Below are 19,979 nucleotides of genomic sequence, written 5' to 3' on the forward strand. Positions count from 1 at the left end.
GCTAAAGTCGTGCTTCAAATGGCCCCGCCCCTTTTGGGGCGATTTCAGTCAGGTTGAAAATCGCCCAGGGGTCTCTCATAGACTATCATGTAAAATCTTTTTTTTTCAAATATCAGAGCTTTCAATACAATCTCTATGGGTTTCTGAGGGCTTGCACTTACGCGCTTTCGTCATACGTAACATAACCATGAACGTAACTAAGAAAAGAGCGGGTAGCAGCGTCAATCAATTCACGTACTACTATCAACATGGCTAGCGTTCAGTGCAACTCGATTGTCTCTTTGAAAGAAGTTCACATCAAAGACTATTCAAAACGAGCTACTGGAGTGTATGCTAGCGGTCATGAGGGAACATATTGTGGAGGAGGTGAAGTCGGCGAACTTCGTAGCTATCCAAGCTGACGAGACCACGGACGTTTCTACACAGACACAGCTGGTGCTTGTGCTGAGGTACATAGATAGCAACCACAAAGTGCAGGAGCGCTTTTTTGAGTTCCTTCCCATCTCGGAATCAACCTCAGTCTCAATCGCCAGTGTGCTTTTGGAGAGACTGAACGGTCTTTTTGCCGACGACGTGAAAGTCAAACTGTGGTGCACTGGCACTGTACCAGGTTCTCATGAGCTACAACCTCCAGGAGACATTCTCTGAGACTGTGACTCTGTTGAACATCCTCATAACTACTCCCATGACAACAGCTGAAGCTGAGAGATGTTTCTCAACTTTGACACGAGTTAAGACATTCCTGCGAAATTCAATGGGCCAGGAACGTCTGAATGCACTGGCCATGCTTTCCATGGAGAGGGAACTAGTCCTCAGCATGCCTGATTTCAATGAGAAAGTCATTGACCGCTTTGCTGCATTGAAAGAGAGAAGAGAACAGTTTCAGTACAAGTAATGTAGCCTCTCTCTCTCTTTGTCCCTCCCTGTCTGTCTCTTTAACACACACACGCCCAAATCAGTTCACAGTTGATGTTGTTTAAAATAGTTATTTTTCATTTAAAAAAAAGTAAAAAAAATAATAATAATCTGTTCATGTTCATTTTTACAAATCTATACAATTGGCCAGAATATGGTTGTTCATATTTACAAATCTATACAATTGGCCAGAATATGGTTGTTCATTTTTACAAAGCCATACAGATAGCTGTGTTTACCTTTTCTAGAAATTATTTTCAAATTCTGTTTTCAGGCAAAATGTCTATCACTGTTCATTTTCACAAATCTATACAAGAGGGCAGAATATGGAAGTCTATAAAAATGTCTTATTACCAATAACTTGCATCAATGTTTTCAGTAGCCTCTATCAAAAGCTCCTGCTTGCTTGTTGTGAATTATGCTCATGTGCACATATTTCCAATTCAACCATGAGGCAAAAAATGTGGTAAAAGCTCTTGTTGATCCTGCAATCTGAACAAATACCAAGATGCTGTATTTTCAGCTGATATTTCATTTGTTTATGGAAATGCATATTGTTTATGCAGTGTTGAGGAATGTGAAAGAACACCCTTGATTATTTTTACTGTGATAACTTATTTTGCTTTTGTAAGCCAACACTTTTGAGATCAGTCAATAAATGCTTCTGGCATTGACTTATATGCTGCCCCTGTCTTCATGTTGTTGCTGGACATATCTTTTTTAAAATGTGTGTAGGTCACCTAAATCATCAGAAAAATTGCCCCCCCTGAGAATTTTTTCAGGAGCCGCCACTGGGTACACGTCAACTATGACAGACAAAATGAGGAAAAAAAATCCAGAAAATCAAATTGTAGGATTTTTAATGAATTTATTTGCAAATTATGGTGGAAAATAAGTATTTGGTCAATAACAAAAGTTTCTCAATACTTTGTTATATACCCTTTGTTGGCAATGACACAGGTCAAACGTTTTCTGTAAGTCTTCACAAGGTTTTCACACACTGTTGCTGGTATTTTGGCCCATTCCTCCATGCAGATCTCCTCTAGAGCAGTGATGTTTTGGGGCTGTCGCTGGGCAACACGGACTTTCAACTCCCTCCAAAGATTTTCTATGGGGTTGAGATCTGGAGACTGGCTAGGCCACTCCAGGACCTTGAAATGCTTCTTACGAAGCCACTCCTTCGTTGCCCGGGCGGTGTGTTTGGGATCATTGTCATGCTGAAAGACCCAGCCACGTTTCATCTTCAATGCCCTTGCTGATGGAAGGAGGTTTTCACTCAAAATCTCACGATACATGGCCCCATTCATTCTTTCCTTTACACGGATCAGTCGTCCTGGTCCCTTTGCAGAAAAACAGCCCCAAAGCATGATGTTTCCACCCCCATGCTTCACAGTAGGTATGGTGTTCTTTGGATGCAACTCAGCATTCTTTGTCCTCCAAACACGACGAGTTGAGTTTTTACCAAAAAGTTCTATTTTGGTTTCATCTGAGCATATGACATTCTCCCAATCCTCTTCTGGATCATCCAAATGCACTCTAGCAAACTTCAGACGGGCCTGGACATGTACTGGCTTAAGCAGGGGGACACGTCTGGCACTGCAGGATTTGAGTCCCTGACGGCGTAGTGTGTTACTGATGGTAGGCTTTGTTACTTTGGTCCCAGCTCTCTGCAGGTCATTCACTAGGTCCCCCCATGTGGTTCTGGGATTTTTGCTCACTGTTCTTGTGATCATTTTGACCCCACGGGGTGAGATCTTGCGTGGAGCCCCAGATCGAGGGAGATTATCAGTGGTCTTGTATGTCTTCCATTTCCTAATAATTGCTCCCACAGTTGATTTCTTCAAACCAAGCTGCTTACCTATTGCAGATTCAGTCTTCCCAGCCTGGTGCATGTCTACAATTTTGTTTCTGGTGTCCTTTGACAGCTCTTTGGTCTTGGCCATAGTGGAGTTTGGAGTGTGACTGTTTGAGGTTGTGGACAGGTGTCTTTTATACTGATAACAAGTTCAAACAGGTGCCATTAATACAGGTAACGAGTGGAGGACAGAGGAGCCTCTTAAAGAAGAAGCTACAGGTCTGTGAGAGCCAGAAATCTTGCTTGTTTGTAGGTGACCAAATACTTATTTTCCACCATAATTTGCAAATAAATTCATTAAAAATCCTACAATGTGATTTTCTGGATTTTCTTTTCTCATTTTGTCTGTCATAGTTGACGTGTACCTATGATGAAAATTACAGGCCTCTCTCATCTTTTTAAGTGGGAGAACTTGCACAATTGGTGGCTGACTACTTTTTCCCCCCACTGTATACTGTAGATACAATCATCACACTCTCACTCTAAAAAAAAGGGGTACAATGTGAAGGTACATTTCTGTTTCCCAGGGTACAAATGTATTTTGTGTACCCTCAATACCCTTAATACCCACCATAAGGTACAATTATTCATTTTTGTTACCTAAAACTAATGGCTTTATCACTGGGGTGGTACCCTAAAAAGGCACATTTGTAAGTGGGAGAACTTGCACAATTGGTGGCTGACTAAATACTTTTTTTCCACTGTATGTGTTGTGTTAATTGCGTTGTTTGCTCTATAACCTGTTAGTTCATATGCCTTGCGACCATGATATATACAGTTGAAGTCGGAAGTTTACATACATTTAGGTTGGAGTCATTAAAACTTGTTCTTCAACCACTCCACAAATTTCTTGTTAACTAACTATAGTTTTGGCAAGTCGGTTAGGACATCTACTTTGTGCATGACAAGTAATTTTTCCAACAATTGTTTACAGACAGATTATTTCACTTATAATTCACTGTATCACCATTCCAGTGAGTCAGAAGTTTACATACACTAAGTTGACTGTGCCTTTAAACAGCTTGGAAAATTCCAGAAAATGATGTCATGGCTTTAGAAGCTTCTGGTAGGCTAATTGACATCATTTAAGTCAATTGGAGGTGTACCTGTGGATGTATTTCAAGGCCTACCTTCAAACTCAGTGCCTCTTTGCTTGACATCATGGGAAAATCAAAAGAAATCAGCCAAGACCTCAGAAAAACAATTTTAGACCTCCACAACTCTGGTTCATCCTTGGGAGCAATTTCCAAATGCCTGAAGGTACCACGTTCATCTGTACAAACAATAGTATGCAAGTATAAACACCATGGGACCACGCAGCCGTCATATCGCTCAGGAAGGAGACGTGTTCTGTCTCCTAGAGATGAACATACTTTTGTGTGAAAAGTGCAAATCAATTCCAGGTCAACAGCAAAGGACCTTGTGAAGATGCTGGAGGAAACAGGTACAAAAGTATCTATATCCACAGCAAAACAAGTCCTATATCGACATAACCTGAAAGGCCGCTCAGCAATGAAGAAGCAACTGCTCCAAAACCGCCATAAAAAAGCCAGACTACGGTTTGCAACTGCACATGGGGACAAAGATAATACTTTTTGGAGAAATGTCCTCTGGTCTGATGAAACAAAAATAGAACTGTTTGGCCATAATGACAATCGTTATGTTTGGAGGAAAAAGGGGAATGCTTGCAAGCCGAAGAACACCATCCCAACCGTGAAGCACGGGGGTGGCAGCATCATGCTGTGGGGGTGCTTTGCTGCAGGAGGGACTGGTGCACTTCACAAAATAGATGGCATCATGAGGAAGGAAAATTATGTGGATATATTGAAGTAACATCTCAAGACATCAGTCAGGAAGTTAAAGCTTGGTCGCAGATGGGTCTTCCAAATGGACAATGACCCCAAGCATACGTCCAAAGTTGTGGCAAAATGGCTTAAGGACAACAAAGGCAAGGTATTGGAGTGGCCATCACAAAGCCCTGACCTCAATCCTATAGAAAATATGTGGGCAGAAATGAAAAAGCGTGTGCGAGCAAGGAGGCCTACAAACCTGACTCAGTTACACCAGTTCTGTCAGGAGGAATGGGCCAAAATTCACCCAACTTATTGTGGGAAGCTTGTGGAAGGCTACCCGAAACGTTTGACCCAAGTTAAACAATTTAAAGGCAATGCTACCAAATACTACTTGAGTGTATGTAAACTTCTGACCCACTGGGACTGTGATGAAAGAAATAAAAGCTGAAATAAATCACTCTCTACTATTATTTTGACATTTCACATTCTTAAAATAAAGTGGTGATCCTAACTGACCTAAGACAGGGAGTTTTTACTAGGATTAAATGTCAGGAATTGTGAAAAACTGAGTTTAAATGTATTTGGCTAAGGTGTATGTAAACTTCCGACTTGTAGGACTAAAGGCCGAGACACAGTGGCAGAATAAGTTCAACCACACCTTTGTTTCATCACAAAACCGGTGAAGTCCACAAAGCATATTGCATGTGACAAACACATGACCTACAGCATGATCAAACAAGTTAATGTTTCCGACATTTTCGGACTACTAAACAACTATTGATTTAGAACCACAGAGAGTTACCGCAAGTCACAAAGAAAACAGGAGCTTCCTTTACTATTCCAGCACCATTTCAACTTCAACATTTCAACATCAACAAATCACCTATGCTTAGTCTAATATAGTGACAACTAAATGATACCCAAAACTATTTAGTCCAATCAACGTAAGCTAAATATGATGTGTCTGTCCATTGTTCTGATTTCTCTGTGTGTGTGTGTGTGTGTGTGTGTGTGTGTGTGTGTGTGCGTGCGTGCGCATTCGTGCAAGTAATAAACACATGTTAAATCACCCTACTTGTAGAGAAACGCCAATGCCATCCTCCTCTCTCTCATGTTGACGAAATGGTCTATCACACTGTCATACAGTACACACTTTTATTTTTTTGTTGTCCTAGGCTACCTGGCTAAAATGCTTGCTAGACATTCATCCATATAATATAAATAATATAAATAAATAATCCATGTTTCTCAAACGTCAAATTTCGAAGTTGTTGCAAACGTAACTGTGATGAGGTGGTGTTGAAGGAGTCAGGCGCAGGAGGGTAAATCACAGAATAACAGGCTTTAATCTGCAAAATACAGGTTTACGCAGAAATGCGTCAAACACACTCCAGGGCACAAAACATGCGCACTGGAAAATACAAGGCACACAGGAAATACTCCCGTCGATACAAAATACACGAGCTCCACCAAGCTTCACTAACCTCCACAATAAACAATCACCCACACAGACAAGGAAGCAGAGGGAACACTTATACAATGACTAATGAGGGAATAAGGACCAGGTGTGTGTGATTTGAAGACAAGACAAATGGAGTGATGATAAATGGATCGGCAGTAGCTAGTAAGCCGGTGACGCCGAACGCCAAAACCTGCCCGAACAAGGAGGGAAGGCAGCCTCGGCGGAAGTCGTGACAGTATCCCCCCCCCCCCCCCTTGACCGCGCGCCGACCCCGGCCTCGGGGACGGCCAGGAGGAAGCGGAGCAGGGCGAGCCGGATGGCGACGGTGGAAATCCCGTAACATGGAGGGATCGAAGATATCCCTCACCGGGACCCAGCACCGTTCCTCCGGACTGTACCCCTCCCACTCCACAAGGAACTGAAGACCCCCACCCGACGCCTCGAATCCAGGATGGAACGGACAGAGTACGCCGGGGCCCCCTCGATGTCCAGAGGAGGTGGAGGGACCTCCCGCACTTCAGGCTCCTGGAGTGGACCAGCTTCCACCGGCCTGAGGAGAGACACATGAAACGAGGTGTTAATACGGTAATCAGGGGGAAGTAATAACCTATAAGTGACCTCGTTGACTCTCCTCAGGACTTTGAACGGCCCCACAAACCGCAGGCTCAGCTTCCGGCAGGGCAGGCGGAGGGGCAGATTCCGGGTCGAGAGCCAGACCCGATCCCCTGGTACAAAGACGGGGGCCTCACTGCGGTGGCAGTCAGCGTTGGCCTTCTGACGACGCACAGCGCGTTGGAGGTGAACGCGGGCAGCATCCCACGTCTCCTCCGCGGGCCGAAACCAATCATCCACCGCAGGAGCCTCGGTCTGGCTCTGGTGCCACGGTGCCAGAACCGGTTGGTATCCTAGAACACACTGGAAAGGCGTTAGGTTATTGGAAGAGTGGCTGAGAAAGTTCTGGGCATATTCTGCCCATGGCAAGAACACCGACCACTCCCCCGGCCGGTCCTGGCATTAGGACCGCAGGAACCTACCCACGTCCTGATTTACCCGTTCCACCTGCCCATTACTTTCGGGGTGGAACCCAGAGGTCAGGCTGACCGAGACCCCCAGACGTTCCATGAACGCCTTCCAGACCTTGGACGTGAACTGGGGACCTCGGTCAGACACTATATCCTCTGGTACCCAGTAGTGCCGGAAGACGTGTGTAAACAGGGCCTCCGCAGTTTGCAGAGCCGTGGGGAGACCGGGCAGAGGAAGGAGGTGGCAGGCTTTAGAAAAGCGGTCCACAACGACCAGGATGGTGGTGTTACCTTGGGAGAGTGGAAGATCAGTTAGAAAATCAACACTTAGGTGAGACCATGGTCGTTGTGGAACTGGTAAAGGTTGTAACTTACCAGCTGGGAGGTGCCTAGGTGCCTTACTCTGGGCGCACACCGAGCAGGAGGAGACATACACCCTCACGTCCTTAGCCAAGGTAGGTCACCAGTATTTTCCGGTCAGGCAGCGCACTGTACGGCCGATACCTGGGTGACCAGAGGAGGGTGACGTGTGTGTGCCCAGTAGATCAGACGATCACAGATAAGAGCAGGCACGTACTGTAGCCCATCTGGACACTGAGGTGGAGAGGGATCCGTGCGTAATGCCTGCTCTATATCCACGTCCATCGCCCATACTACCAGCGCCACAATGCAGGAGGCCAGCAGTATGGGGGTGTTGTCGCTGGGCCTCTCCTCTGTGTCATACAGCCGGGACAGTGCGTCTGCCTTCACGTTCTTCGTACCCGGGATGTATGATAGAGTGAAGTCAAACGGGGTGAAGAATAGGGCCCACCTGGCCTGGTGAGGATTCAGCCTCCTCGCTGCCCGGATGTACTCCAGGTTACGGTGGTCCGTCCATACGAGGAAAGGGTGTTTCGCCCCATCGAGCCAATGCCTCCACACGGTCAAGGCTCGGACGACAGCCAACAGCTCCCGATCACCAACGCTGTAGTTCTGCTCCGCCGGGCTGAGCTTCTTCGAGAAGAACGCACAGGGGCGGAGCTTGCGTGGCGTACCCGAGTGTTGAGACAGGACAGCTCCTATCCCAATCTCAGATAGTAGTTGGCAAAGCCAAGGAAGCGCTGCACCTCCTTAACCGTGGTTGGAGTCGGCCAATTACGCACGGCTGAAATGCGATCTCCCTCCATCTCCACACCTGAGGTGGAAATGCGGTATCCAAGGAAGGAGACGGACTGCTGGAAAAACATATACTTCTCTGCCTTAGCATGAAGGTCATTTTCCAACAGTCGGGCCAGCACCTTGCGAACCAGGGACACATGCTCGGCGCGCGTAGCGGAATACCCCAGGATGTCATCGATGTAGACCCCTACACCGCGACCAAGCATGTCCCGAAACACAACGTTCACAAAGGACTGGAAAACTGAGGGAGCATTCATCAAACCATAGGGCATCACCAGGTATTCATAATGCCCGGTGAGGTGGTAACTTAGTCGCTTGCGTTTTAGAGAATGCTTGCACCAGATCTAGGTATTCAGGGGGAATGCGCACGGTGGAGGTACTGTCTGGACTTTCCACGTGGTTGCACCAACGGAAACACCTAGACACCTACCCTGACACTCTAGCGACCACCCCGTGAGAACCCTCTGCGGCCATGAGAAGGTGGGGTTGTGGAGTGCTAGCCAAGGGATACCTAATACCACAGGGAAAGCAGGAGACTCAATAATGGAAAAAGGAACCTGCTCACAATGAGTCTCCTGGGTAATCATGGTGACTGGTGCAGTAACTTCCTTAACCAACCCGGACCCTAATGGTCGACTATCAAGTGCTCTGATGGGGCGTGGAATGGATAGGGGAATCAATGGAATGCCTATACGGTGTGCGAATGCCCTGTCCGTAAAGTTCCCAGCTGCGCCTGAATCGACTAGCACCTTACACTGGGGAACTACCATGTGCTCAGGAAAGGAGATGTGTATTTTACAGTGCGCTGCAGAGGGCTCTGAACGAGTGTGGGTGTTCGATACCTGGGGTGAACTCCAGTGGTCGGGATATCTGTATCCCTCCGGGATGTAGGTGGCGGGATCCGGTTGGCCAGCTGGTCTCGACGGATCGGGCTCTCTCCTCACCAGGCGTTGGACGACCTAAAGAACCCAACCCATCGCTTCACCCAAGCTGGCAAGCATAGTTGAATGCTCCTGGACCCGTTCCACGACTCCAGGCATTCATGTCTCTCCCGCTGACTCCATAGCGGGTGGGTGATTCTGTGATGAGGTGGTGTTGAAGGAGTCAGGTGCAGGAGGGTAAATCACAGAATAACAGGCTTTAATCCGCAAAATACAGGTTTACGCCGAAATGCATCAAACACACCCCAGGGCACAAAACAGGCGCACTGGAAAATACAAGGCACACGGGAAATACTCCCGTCGATACAAAATACACGAGCTCCACCGAGCTTCACTAACCTCCACAATAAACAATCTCCCACACAAAGGAAGCAGAGGGAACACTTATACAATGACTAATGAGGGAATAAGGACCAGGTGTGTGTGATTGAAGACAAGACAAATGGAGTGATGATAAATGGATCGGCAGTAGCTAGTAAGCCGGTGACGCCGAACGCCGAAACCTGCCCGAACAAGGAGGGGAGGCAGCCTCGGCGGAAGTCGTGACAGTAACATTTCAAAGTGTTTATTGTTAAGTTTACACTTTAACTACAAATGTTTAAGGTTAGGGTTAAGTTTAGGCATTAACTCCGAAATCTTAAGGTTAGGTATTAACTCTGAATAGTTTGGGATAGGTTTGAAACAAAAATCTCAAAACAGCTTTCTATCGCTGGATTCGAACTTGCAACCTTTCGATTCGCCCTAGCAAAACCGAAACCTACTTGAAGGTAACAGCGCTCACTGCTGCCCCTAGTGGCCGGTATGGTATGTTGACTTGGTTCTCATCTCGTGCCATAGCCTGAGATGTAAGTCGCTCTGGATAAGAGCGTCTGCTAAATGACTAAAAATGTAAATTAGGTCCATCTTTGAGACTTTTGTGTCCAGTCCACATTCCTTAGTAAGTTGTCTCACGAGCTCAACCTGTTAATGTACACGTGGCAAAAATATTCTGATATGAAATGTAATATATGCCATTTAGCCAAAGCAACGTACAGTACAGTGCGTCGACCCTACAACCTTATCGTTGCTAGCGCCATGCTCTACCAACTGAGCCACAGAGGACCACATGTGAGGTGTCCAGACATGTAGATTATGAGCTGGACCATAATGAAAAAAAGTCTAATGACGATAGCATTAACAATTAATTGCTTTCTAATTGTATTTCTTCTGAATAACACAACTATACAGTACCTTTTGTTTCATCAGGTAATTTGTGAGCCTGTCCTGTCACCTCTAGCTGTGATGTTTCTGTCTGATGTTCATGCCTGTCAGTGGGAACTTTACTCCATTCGGTGTTGAGGACTATGGTTGATTTACATGTGTTTGGGCCAATCCAGGGGGCCAAAGATGATAGTTTGGTTTGACTTTAAACTGATTTTGATCACCTCCTATGATCAAATGGTAACAACACATTTTGAAGGTTTCCATCCAATTGGCGACATATTTTCATGTGAATATTTAAGAATCTGCATAAAGAAAATATGCGCATTTTCCCACCAGTGGTGTGTTTCCACCAAACTGACTTGATGCAGATAAAAATCAGTGTGTGATGATGTAGTGTACACAAAATGTACTTTTTCGCTTAAGTTTTCATGTACCGAATAAAAATCAAATGTTCAATGCAACTCTACTGATAGTCTTGTCACAAAAACTGTTGCAAATATACCTACTCTGGTCTTGGCACGTGTGCTCTAGCCAACAACTCGCAGATACAGTGTGGGTAGGCTGTGCGGGTTGCCTAGTCTACATGATGAGATTATGGATGAGAGAGAGAATGTTTTTATTTGTCAAAACGGCAGTCAAGTGTCAATCATCATGTCACCAGAATAAGACCCTCGACATTTATTGGAAAGGAGCATCAAGCTCATACCATGCACGTTCACCACCCTGTGAAGTTCATCATAACTTATTTCATCTGGAGCCTAATTTAAACTGCATGATTTCCCGATTAGTAATGGAAGGACCACACTACAAGGTCATTGCGTGACTCCAAGTTTACTTCGATATGATGGTTATTATATAAATATTTGCACATAAAGGCGTTTCCACCACCATTTCTCACATAATTAATTTTACAGACACAAAAAGAATGAAGAAATGATCTGTCAGCATTTATAAAATGGTACCGAAACTTCCTGTTTCCATCACAGCTGTCATTATGTTTTTTTATTTTTATGATAGGACTTTACTTGCATAAAAACTGTGGATGGAAACGTTGTTATAGTAACCTATTAACCAAATAGGTTAATGAAGCAAAGTTCACATATACTTACTTCAAATCAAACCACCTGCAACTCTCTCCAAAGACACAGATTTCCAAAAGTCCTCCACATTCACCTCTCTGTTGATGCTCTCTGGGGGTTCCTCGATTTCACTCACTGTGGAGAGACAATTGAGCAGCCAATACAGGCATTTAAAAAAAAAATTACAATGTTACATCCATACAGCACACTTAAAAATTCAATAATCCACAGTGGCATTAAATGTCAAAATATTTATTTATGACAGAGAGTGTATGGTGATAATTTTTATTTTGAGGACGAATAACACAGCTGCATGTGGACACAGTTGGTCAATTCAATACAACAGATTTCATGTTACAGTAAAAAAAGTAAGCACGTAAAACCCATTTTGTCTAGTTAAAAGCACCTACCTGGCATGTTAAACACCCCCTTTCTGTGAAGGTCCATAACCACTACTGGAGGATGTTGGCCACATTTATGGCATGAGAAGGAATAATCATTACTTGTAAGGGCCTCAAAATGGAGGTAACCCTGAAGCACTGTTGTTCCACATGGATACTTCACACCATTGGTCAATTCAAGTGCTCCTCCCACTCTCCCTACTGCAGTGTGAGTCTTGAAAAGGAAACAAAAAGCATGATGTTACTAACACCAGATGCAAAACAGTCTAATCCTAACAAATTACATTGTGAGATACAGTTTATAAATGTTCTATATAAATATATTTCATAAATGGTCTCAACAAGGATCTAACTACGATTACATTAGGGATTTGCATTGTAGTTATTTTCAGTCAATCTAGGAACCTTTGCTTTAGCAGTGATTAACAATGGTTTACCAAGTGGCACATATCCAAGCATTCTCTGCAAAAGATCTCCTCTGGCACTAGTTCTTTGGGGACTTCTATTTCCCTAAGATGGTCCAAAGCGTCTTCTGGCAGCACAGATGGTAATTTCTTATATTCATAAATATAGTGCACCATCCTTGTCAGACCTTCATTCCTGGGTGGGTATTCAGTGCTTGTTTGTTCAAAATTGTCTTCACAAATGTTGTCTTGACATACATCACGTGGCAAGTGCTGTTTAACATTCTCAGTGCTGGTCACTGTGTGAAAGAGGCCTCTATTCATTTCGTATGATACCATTTTCTGATCCAACTCTGGCCTTGGAGCAAGGGCAGTGCCACGTGTTTTCCTTTGAATTAAACCACCATTACTCTGCCTAATCAGCTGTTATAAGACACTTTTCCTCCAGAGATTGAGAGGTAGTGTGCATATCCTGGCCCTCCCAGCTCAACAAGCGCTGCTAATGTTGTTCCATGGTCATCTGCCTCCTTCTGTTGTTTGAGGCACTGTTTTTTTCTTTCTTCACATAACCATTTACATTTACATTTTAGTCATTTAGCAGACACTCTTATCCAGAGCGACTTACAGGAGCAATTAGGGTTAAGTGCCTTGCTCAAGGGCACATCGACAGATTTTTCACCTAGTCGGCTCGGGGATTAGAACCAGCGACCTTTCGGTTACTAGCACAACACTCTTACCCACTAAGCTACCTGCCGCCCCCAATTGCAGTAATCAATTGAGCGTGTTTGGGGACATTGATTAAACTTAAACCCACTTCTTAAAATCTGCCTGAGTATTACAGACACACAATTCACAGGCAATCTTTTGTGTTTGACCCCAACGTTTTTTTTATTACATGTATTGGGACACATATCCTCCGGAAAGATTTGCAGAAATCCCTTTTTGCTGGTCTATCCATTGGCTCTTCTGATTGGATTGTGCTGTGATGTCCTTTACAACGGGTGAATGCTTTCTAAAGTTATGTCTATTTAGATCATTTTTGTTTAGCCATAAACTGCATTTAGGACATATGGTCTTTGGCTTGCCTAGAGGTGCCACTGTTGAATGAGCTGGTCCTGGGAGTCTCATGGCGGGACGGGCTGGTCCCAGGGGTCCTGTGGCGGGAAGGGATGGTCCCATGGCGGGAAGGGATGGTTCCGAGGTCCCATGGCTATCAAGGTTGTTATTCTGGGGACATGATGATCGATGCTTGGCTGCCGTTTGACAAATACAAATAATATTGCTCTTATCCATAATAATTTCATAATGTAGGTAGCCCATCTGCACTGTATCTGCGAGCTGTCGGCTAGAGTGCCTGTGCCAAGACCAGAGTGTGCACATTTGCTATATAACGCAACAGTTTTTGTGACAAAACCATCAGTAGAGTTGAAAATGCGAAGGAAATCTATTTAACTTGTATTTTTCATTTGGTACATGGGAATCTAGCAGTAAAAGTTATTTTATGTACACTATGTCATCAAGCACAGCCTTTTATCTGCAAAAAGTCAGTTTGATGAAAACATCTTTAGTGGGAAAATGCGCATATTGTTTTATGCAGATTTTTGAATATTTGTATGGAAATCTGTTGCAAATTGGATGGAAACCTAGCTACTGTTAGTTTTAATGCAAGGAGATAAAGCATAACATCAATAGTAATCAAGCTGAATGATTTCAAACACTATTTAACTATATGACCAGAAAATTGTATTTAGGAGCCCCAGTGCGCCTATAAAAAAGAAGGATTCTAGCTTTAATATCGAAAATATTTTTCATTATGCTCCTAAATGTATTTTTGTGCGCCAACATTATTAACTGACTGATATTATCTCATAGAACATAAAGTATAAAATCTCCTAAACCTGTGTTAATCCCAGACCTTATTTTCGGCGTTTATCCCAAAACCCCCATTCTTTCCCCATTAATTTTGCCCTTAGGAATAGCTGAACGAACCAGAGGTAACTCATTTCCATTTTTTAGGACTACAAGCTGGCGAGCTCTATTTTTCCCTGATATTGGCCCTGAAGCAAGATATACGTATGCATTGTGATTCATAAAATATACCATGAATGTGAGTATAAATTGCTTTAAAAGTAGTTTCCTTTTAAAACCAATTTATAAAGATCATCCTGATATGTACCCTAGAGGTCAAAGGTCAAAGTTATGTTGACCTGAAAATTCCCCAAAATGTGTCTGATGGATAGCTGTGAATCTAAACTTTCCAATCATACATGATTAAAGGGTATAAGTGAGCAATAACTTGTTGTATACTGACATTGTTTGTCATAGGGTAAATGAATTGGATGGAGGGATGATAATAAGTGATGCTGCACTGCTTTCATACATCTTCCAACTCTAGGGACATGAATCATCTTCACCCTAGCTGAGCCTGACCGACCCCCCTGTCTCATGGACTATGTGGGGAAAGCATAGTTTTAGCAGATGTATTATGTATGGCTGTATGACTGTTTACTTAGCCTTTTTAAGGTGCTTGCCTATGGAGCAGTGAGGGGAACGGCACCTCCGTACCTTCAGGCTCTGAACAGTCCCTACACCCAAACGAGGGCATTGCGTTCATCCACCTCTGGCCTGCTGGCTCCCCTTCCTCTGCGGAAGCATAGTTCCCGCTCAGCCCAGTCAAAACTGTTCGCTGCTCTGGCACCCCAATGGTGGAACAAGCTCCCTCACGACGCCAGGACAGCGGAGTCACTCACCACCTTCCGGAGACATTTGAAACCCCACCTCTTTAAGGAACACCTGGGATAGGATAAAGTAATCCTTCTACCCCCCCCCCCCCCCCAAAAAAAAAATTATAATAATAATTGTAAAGTGGTTATCCCACTGGCTATAGGGTGAATGCACCAATTTGTAAGTCGCTCTGGATAAGAGCGTCTGCTAAATGACTAAAATGTAAATGTAAGTAGTTCCTATCATTTTGTTATTCCAATAATTAACGACAGACACCAGAGATATTATTGAAAGAAAATATATTTAGAAAACAAGTGTTTTCTCATGCCAATGCAATTCTGTATCAACACAGTCTAAACAACAGGGTCAATAAATGAATCATTTAAATGTCTCTATTGGAGTGCAGTCCATTTCATCTTCTAAGACTATGGCCTATGCAGCACTCTCCCAGTCTGAGTAGCTGATGATGTGTACAGAGCCCTTGGTCTGGAGAACGTGCTGAGAGCAGTGTGGGGAGGAACAAGATGGGGATGTGAACCATGCTTCTCCAAGGCTCTCTTCATAGCAGTCAGTTTCAATTCCAGCCGCTTGACTTTGATCAGCAGAGGGCTTAGCCGCCTTTTTCTGGACTTTCGCCGCTCCACCTTCTCCGCTGAGTTCTTCCATCTAGCTGGACATTTTATCACCCAACTCCAGGCAGCCTTAATGAAAAATATTAGATTGTATTACATCAGTAGCCTATAAAATGATAATTACTAAATGTTAAATTAACCCAATCAATGGTCAAAACAGGGACATGCAATTATGGAGGCTGAAGCAAAGATAATTGGTTATAGAAAATGGGTTTATGGCCTCTTCATGATCATTTGATAGCTATCATTCACTAATGGCATTTTTTTTATTTATTAAACATGGCAGGCAACAAGCTGCCTAGTCTACTGCCACTCTGATGATGATTGTGGTGATGATAGTTAAGACAGGAATCAGGACCAAACTTACTTGTGAAGCAAGCTCTATTCTGTCCCAGTAAATGTAGCACAGGTAAGCGAGAGAAGCCATAAATAAAGCTGTGAAGCATTTCCATCCTTCAAAGACAGTCTGGGGCGACGGGACAACTGTATTGAAAGTTGCATGTCTGACTCTGTTGCTGCCAGTAAAGCCGCTGTTGCTGCCTCTAAAGCCTGTCAATAATGCAGAACGCATTCTTGCCCATTCGGATTGGGGTTCAGCTCCTGGAATCCAATCCATTTCAATCAATGTTTTCGCATATTTTAATTGGGTTAGATGGATGTAATGTGCTGCTAAAATGTGTCTTCCACAATTTTATTGGTCCACATTCTAGAATCTAAATTCTAATTTAGATTCTAATTGTTCTACAGGCATGTCACAAACAATGCAGACAGTTATGACAGGGCCTAAAATAGGTGGCTTTTCCCACAACATTCCAACTATCCACCTCATTTTCGAACGCTTTTAAAACACGGAAGCCAAACGTGGAAACTATGGATACAACTTTCTCCGTGCTCGTGCATTATCATAATTAATTATTCATATTAATCATTCTAATGACATATTCACTGCAGTTTACAGCCTAGACTAGCGTGGCCTGCTAATTTAGTACCTTTCTGGACCTAAACTGTGGGGAATAGACCCAAACTGATCCAAATGGTTGCATAATCAGGCCTAGGCTGTAGGCCAGTTATTTCGGCATGAAACAAAACAGAATGTTTGAGTCTACATCACTGCAGTTTACAGCCTATGGACAATAATTGTGTACTCATTTAATAACAATAATACATTCCTAATTGCACTGTGTTGTTGTAGCCCAGGTATAATAATTTTCTTGTCAAAAAACTTAAGCCTAGGCCCAGCAGCGGTGCGTGGGTAAAATCACTGGGGAAGCCAGAAAAAAAAGCCATATTACAACCTATGTGTTGTGATAATTGCGTTGTTTGCTCTATAACCTGTTAGTTCATATACCTTGCGACAGTGATATATGGGCCTAAAGGCCGGGACAATAAGAAGACACAGTGGCAGAATAAATTCAACCATACCTTTGTTTCATCACAAAACCGGAGAGCAACCACTGTCCGGTGAAGTCCACAAAACATATTGCATGTAACAAACAGTTACCTGACCTACAGCATTGTCAAGGAAGTTAATCTTTCCGACATTTTCGGACCACTAAACAACTATTGATTTAGGACCATGGAGAGTTACCAAAAGTGGCAAAGAAAACAGGAGGTGCCCCCACTATTACAGCACCATTTCAACTTCAACATTTCAACATCAAATCACATATGCTTAGTCTAATACAGTGACAATTAAATGATACCAAAACAATTGAGCCCAATAAATGTAAGCTAAATATGATGTGGCTGTCCATGGTTGATTTCTGTGTGCGTGTGTGTGTGTGTGTGTGTGAATGTGTGTGCATTCGTGCAAGTATGAAAAACATGTTGACTCACACTACTTGTAGAGAAACGCCAATGCCATCCTCCTCTCTTTCATGTTGACGAAACAGTCTGTCATACAGTCAGTGGCGGCCCGTCATTCAGGGCAGGTGGGGCAGTTTTGCATGTTATTTTGGCATTAATTTGTGTTACATATCAGTTTGCAAACAATGAAAAAATAATAGTAATTTAGTCAATAAAGCCGCATACTCACTTTCTTGAGAAAGGCCGCTACAAAATGCAGGTGTTTCAGCCTTTCTGTGGTGGAGAGGCAGCCAGCGAAAGCACAGAGCGTAGGCGTTGGTAATGTTCTCTAGTTGCGCCGTGATTGGCTCAGTGTTCTGTCATTCATGGGGACACTACATCACTGCAGAATCCACAGGGAGAGCTTGGCAGTTCAAGCCACCTTGGGTGCTGCCATGGATTTACATTAGAAGTGCCCGTCCAAGAAGGCTCAAGGTCATTGGCCACAGATAAACGTCAAATCACGTTATATCTACCGTAGCTTTGATTGGACTGATAATGTCAACATCATACACTCAAAATCTTACCTAGCAAGCTAGCTAACTGGACAAGCAGTCATCATGTAGACAATCTACTGGCAAATCCTTTTCAATCCCTGTCATATGAAGAGCAATTATAGATAAAACGTATCGATGCTCATCGGCCATTGGACATAAACATTACACAACAAGTAGGAAATCGCAAATTCAACAATGAGGGGTTTGGAAGGAATCAGTGGCTAACTGCAAGCAGGGGAGAGGGTGTGATAATGGATTATAATGATGACAGAACTACAAGTTTGTATTTTGAATTTTGTGGTCTCACATTGAGATTTGTGGTTGCAAGTACGATTCGCAAATGTGTAATTTAATTTTGCAAGCTTGTATCAACAATGGTCGCAAACTTAGAACTTGACATATGAATACATTCAATAAGATTTGCAAGTATAATATATTTTCAGATTTATTTTCAGATTTTGAATTCTGTCACTGTTGTCATATTACCAAGAGATTCATAAACTTGTAAAACGTTTTTTAAGTTTGTTGAAAGAGATTTGGAAGTGAAAATGTGATTTGCGCTTGGGGGGCAGGACCTTTTACTCCTGACCAATCAGTTCCCTCTGCCAAAACCACAACCGCCTAACCATTGGCTGGATTGTTCCATCAATCAAATCTCAGGAAGTGGCCCAGCGTTGTCCAGGGTAGGGGAGGGAATGGCCGGTAGGGATGTTGCTCAGTTGGTAGATTATGGCGTTTGCAACGCCAGGGTTGTGGGTTCGATTCCCACGGGGGGTATAAAAAAATAATGTATGCACTAACTGTAAGTCGCTCTGGATAAGAGCGTCTGCTAAATGACTAAAATGTAAATGTAAGTAGCTCCCCACATGAGCAAGAGAGGATGAGGTAAATGAAATGAAAATGATCTACTTGAAAGTAATCGTCTCTTTTATCTGTGTTCATAGATTTATTTTGTGAAATTGCATGACAGTAGTTTGCTTATCATGTGAAATATAATGGTACATTTCAGAAAAACTCCAGACCAGCCATTGCATTGACAGCTGCTATTGCGTTAGCTAGCTGGCCTCTGACATTCATCCTAGCTTTACTATAAACTGGCTAGCTTTATCAGGCAGCTTTAGATGCGAGGGGAAAACAAATATATTTGCTGGTTAGTTAACCATCTGATTGATGAAGTTGATTATAAATGCCATTAGCTAGCTAGATAGCTCAATTGAAACTGCTGGGGGAAAGCTATATACCTAGATAACTCCCACCATCATCACTGCAGTGTAGCTAATGTTAGCTTTCTAGAAAATTAAAAAATATATATTTGAAGCTATGTTTTAAAGACTTACTGACTTTTGAACACTTGTCAAACTACTTTATTTCACTGCCTGTTTATTGATTAACTGGTGACAGAAAAAGTTGGCAAGAAAAAGGCCCCTCTCAATTTCACTGCAAATAGATTAGCTAGCTAAAAGTAAACTGGTGACAACTTGATCAAGCTTATGTAAATATGTAAAACTGTTTACAAAATGATGGCACATTAAAGGTAGTTGGGGTTCTCCGCACATCCCTAACACCCAGACAGATCTAAAGAACTTGGAAACCTCCCAGTCACCAGGAAAATCATCTTGTTCTTGGAGTTTATTCACAAGGTTAGATAGAGAATAACATGTGTGGATCTATTTGTATCATGCAGAATTGTCGCTAAACTTGTAACTTGGGAAGCTCATTCAATAATACAGATGTGGGTGATTTCAGTCCCAGGGGACTGAACTGTGTGCAAGTTTCTGTTCAATTTAGACCACAATTAGTTGAATGAGGTGTTAGTGAAGTGCTAGAACAAAAACCTCTACACTCCTGTGTAAAGAACATATGGCTGTAAGGACTTCAATTGACTAAATACAGTTACCATTTTCTTTTGTTAATCTATGCAGGTGTGTCATATGATTTCAAGGAGCCTGGTGGAGATGGATACAACCATAATACAAACCAGGACATGGAGCACTCCATGTTAGCAAGTCATGCATATTTTATATGTATATATACTGTAGCTAATACTC

This window comes from Coregonus lavaretus (assembly GCF_964263955.1).
Source record: "Coregonus lavaretus genome assembly, chromosome: 27".
NCBI classification, from domain to species: domain Eukaryota; kingdom Metazoa; phylum Chordata; class Actinopteri; order Salmoniformes; family Salmonidae; genus Coregonus; species Coregonus lavaretus.